The sequence below is a fragment of the Delphinapterus leucas genome, chromosome 1 (assembly GCF_059928025.1).
Source record: "Delphinapterus leucas isolate spDelLeu-1000000601 "Yukka" chromosome 1, BTC_Dleu_Yukka2, whole genome shotgun sequence".
Lineage (NCBI taxonomy): Eukaryota > Metazoa > Chordata > Mammalia > Artiodactyla > Monodontidae > Delphinapterus > Delphinapterus leucas.
The window spans coordinates 67,535,923-67,540,509 of NC_143129.1; the positions used below are offsets into that span (position 1 = coordinate 67,535,923).

General features: G+C 34.2%; 1 protein-coding gene across 7 annotated transcripts in view; it reads right to left on the reverse strand.

The window, feature by feature from the left end:
* DCAF6 (DDB1 and CUL4 associated factor 6) overlaps window positions 1-4,587 on the reverse strand; it is a 172,407-nt gene that overhangs the window by 166,997 nt on the left and 823 nt on the right. The window contains exon 1 of one of the 7 annotated variants that reach the window (XM_089911532.1): window positions 3,119-3,137. The exons of the other annotated variants lie outside the window; for them this stretch is intronic. The gene's annotated coding sequence lies outside the window, so the exon portion shown is untranslated. Of the gene's footprint in view, window positions 1-3,118; window positions 3,138-4,587 lie in introns of those variants that run through there. 7 annotated transcript variants of the gene reach the window in all.

Sequence of the window (4,587 nt, forward strand, 5' to 3'; positions counted from 1 at the left end):
ATTGACTTACACAAACTGGGAGAAAATATCTGCAAAATATATATCTGATTAAGGACTTGTATCAAGAATATATAAAGAATTTTTACAATATTAAGAAGGTAAATCTGAATATTTAACCAAAGTATAAGAATGGCAAATAAGCCATGAAAATATACTCAAAATCATTAATCATTAGGATTAAATCAAATGCAAATTAAAACAATAGTGATATTATACCTACATTATCAACTAGAAAAGCTAAAATTAGGAAGACTCATAATGCCAAGTATGGATGAGAACGTGGAACAACTAGAACTCTCAAACACTGCTGATGGGAATGCAGTATGGTACAACTGTTTTGAAAAAGTTTCTTACGAAGTTAAACACACTTATTATACAACTCGGCAATCCCATTGCAAGTATTACTCAAGAAATGAGGATTTGGGAATTCCCTCGCAGTTCAGTGGTTAGGAATCTGGGCTTTCACTACCGAGGAGGGCCTGGGTTCAATCCCTGGTTGGGAAACTAAGAACCAGCAAGCCGTGAGGCATGGCAAAAAAAAAAAGTGAGGATCTAAAAGTGTTGTACTGTATTTTTGCCAAAGTATAAATTAAAAGTTTTGTTATTTATATCTTCTTTATTTGCCATCAGCGCTATTCAAAAAACATTTTTTTTAGTCTACTACAACTACTTGGGAAACCCACCCACCCTAACTTTGAAGTCAGTAACATTCAATTACAATTATTAAAAAAACACACCACTTAGAACAGCTTTGTGAACCTCAAGCCAACACTCATTAGTGGATATTCTACTGGGTCAACACCAACATTTTTAACAACACGATATGGAACAGAAAAAAGAATGCACCACACCTAGTAAGGGTAAATGTCATTTGGGGAATCTTTTATTTTAGTTATGTGTATCACAAGTTGCCATGTAAATGTATTTTTACTGTGGATCATGGTCAAAACATTTGAAAAACACTGACATAAAACATACCTGAAATATAAATTTTGTGCTACCAGAAGCTCCTATCCCTTTTAAGCACTTTCATTCTATACCAAGTAGGAATGAAATCTACAGTAGAGCTATTCAATTGTCTGCTGTTGTTATGATTGATAACATGCATTTGGTGGCCTAATCTGCAGGAATTAACAGCATATTCTATTACAAATATTTGTCATATTTAACTGTCATTATTAACTATTAAAATCAAACCTTTTTTAGCTTTCATTGAAATTTTAAGACTAAAGAAACAAAATACAAATACTTCACTAACTTTTCCCCAGTAGTTAACAAGGAGGAAAAACTCAGAATTTTCTGACCCTCATAACATATGTTTTAACCCGGCAACACTTTATGAAGAACTCGGTAAGTCTGAATATAGATGTATTCAAGATATGCTAAAGACTAATCTAAATGCAAAATTATCCATTTCAGTACATACTGACCCTAACGATATTCAAAGGACACAGACTTCCTAATCGCCTGAACAAAAAGAGATTTCAATCTCCACTATAAGGCTGTCACTGGCTTAGTGGTATAGTCTGAATGTTCGTGTCCCCCCATCACCCCACCCGGACCAATTCCTCTGCTGAAATCCTAATTAGGAGGTGGGAATCTTCGGGAGGTGATTAGGCTTGGATTAATGCCCTTATAAAAAAGATCCCAGAGAATTAGCTCACTTCTTCTGCCTTGTGAGGTTATGGTGAAAAGATGGCTATGAACCAGGAAGCAGGCCCTCACCAGACTCAGAGCCTGACCATGTGAGCACCCTTATCTCAGGCTTCCAGCCTCCAAAACTTTGAAAAATAAATTTATGTTGTTCAAAAGCCACCCAGTTTATGGTATTTTGTTACAGCATCCCAAGTTAACCAAAACACTGCCTAATCATAACTTAAACACTTTGTATTAAACATATAATACATTAGGGCAAACAACTCCCTTGAAAATTTCCCTTAAATTGCTTTTTGTTAGTCAATTACTGTCTTTAATTTAGAAGGGTTAGAAAGTGTAAATTCAAATTGTATGCAAGCCTGTCTAAAATGAGAGAAATAGGAAGAGAAAGAAGAAATGTACAGATAATTTCTTTTATAAGTAATGTTTATCTCTATAAAACTATAATGAAATATGGATGGCTAATAAATTATTATAACAATCACTGAGTTCCAAAAGCACTACTCTATAACTAGTATACGGTATCTTAAGAAACATTTAGACGTACAGGTGTCTCTGACTCTGGACTTTGACAACTGCTCTTTAAAAAAATAAATCCTCCATTGAAATTTAGATCGGGCTCATAAAGATTACAATCCCTGGCCTAGCCTCTGAGTTCATGCTAGACAAACACTTCATTGGTTCAGGTGAATCTTGTGAATTTGTGGGCTATAAGTAAACATATACATCTTCTTCTAAATAACACATGACAAATTATCTTTATTCTCACAATATAAAAGGATGTTTTGTGAACTGCAATTTTTTTTGATGGGAGGAAAAGAGAAAATTAACCAAATTTAAATAAAATCACCTGTAAAACATGAATACTACTATTGAAAAGGCACATGCTATGGTTAATTTGAAATGCACATGTTACAAGAAAAATCTGTCAATTGCTTCTATCCCAATTTTACTGTTATTTAGAAGTAATTCATTATTAGAAATACAAATAATGGAGATAAATTAGAAAAATATTTAACCTACAGTACTATAGATAAACAATCAAAATGTTTAAATATTGAAGTCCCCCCCCCAAAAAAATCTACTTACTTTTTAAAACACTTGGACTTCTTAAAAAAAAGACTTTATAAGAGTACTTCAAAATATCATTTTTTTTAAATCTCATTAATTCAGGCAATACCAATGTGGATTTTGCTGTTTCCTGCTAAGCCAAGATTAGCACTGGAGTGTGAAAGAGACGGATAAACTAAAGGTGTAAAGAAAGTCTCCTAAGGCTAAGAAATTACTCTTCAAGCTATTTTTGAATATTTAAAAAAAACACTTTTAAAGGATGTGCTAATTATAAAGTATATATTACTACCACATTTAAAATATTATGTAAGATATGGAATTTCCTGCATGAATATACATATATTTGAAAATCTATAATTTCGACTTTCTACTAAAGACAGTGGACTCTTACTCTTCAATTCTCCTCCACCCAACACACGAACTCCACTCCCATTATGGAGCTAGAAGAGGAAGAGAAAAAGAAAATGTATGGTTTTATATTTTAATTGACTCTATCATAGATACAGCTGAAGTAACTGAACCAGCAGAAAACATTAATATATAAACCTACATATAAGTACTACTTATTTAAATGCTCCAACTAATAGAGATAAAGGACCACATATAAATTCATTGGTGTAGAACACAAGTTTTTTTTATTAAGCTAAAGTTAAGCTCTTTCTCAGCAAGTAAGTATTAAAAGCAATATTGCACATCTTTTAGGTGAATGGTTTAAAAAACACTCTCTATTGATATTAAACTTTAAAATGATTCATCACCACTCCAGGTACTTATCCTAGAACAAATGCACAAAAAGCATGTGCAAGGAGGTTCACTGTAGTGCTGTTAGTAACAGCAAACGTCCAAAAGAAGAAGAAAGGCTGAGTCGACGATGATACCTTCATACTGTTAAATACTCTGCAATAGTTTAAAAGACTGTATAGAGCTATTTTTACTGCCATGCAAAGATCTCCAAGATGTTATGTAAAAACAAAAAAAAAAGTTGCAAAACAGTTGTTTACAGTATGACACCATATATTCAGGTCACACACACACTCCTACAGCATTTCTATATGTACACATGTGCTTGTAAGAATTCAAAGAAAAAGGTCTGGAAGAATATTCAGGAAACAGAGAACACTGTTACCTCTCAAAGAGTGTGTGTGTAAAACTGGAATGGGAGAAACCACAAGGATTTGTGCTTCATTCTTATTAAGTTTTTACAAGGACAATGTATTCATGTCACTTGAGACACTAAAAAACAGGAGCAAGGGGAAAAAAATGCCTGCTAACTTCTCTCAAATAACTCACAAACCAGAACTGTTAGGTGTAGCGAAATTTCATTTTCTTTTATTGATTTTAAGTCAAAACCAAATGACATCAACAAATACCTAGCAAAAAGTAACAAAATTGCAAAGAAAAAAATTTTATTGATGTTGTCTTATCTTCAAATTAAAAAAAAAAAAAGAAAAAGAAAAAAGAGTAATGAAAAGATTGCAGAGGAAGGAAGAAAAAAGACCCCTACTAAATCCGTCCACTTTTAGCTCAGGCGTGACCCAGAATCCTCACAAATCCACTTTACGCAAAACGAAAAGAACTGGACTACCGTTCCCTCAAGTATCGAAGGTTGTTTTTAGAAAGCTTAACTAAGTAACAGTAAATGCCAAGTGTGTTTCACAGGGGTGGGAATGGGAACGTGAAACCCTACACCTCCTTAAAGCGGTCGAAACCACCGAACAGCAGAGTCCAACTGGGAAAGCGCGCGGGGGAGGGGAGAGCTCAGCTATCACTTTCAGGTTTTGGCTCGGAGCCGCACAACAGTTTACACCGAGTCTGTTTGGAGCGTGGAGTCCCCGAGGGTGGTCAGCGCGTCGCCACGGA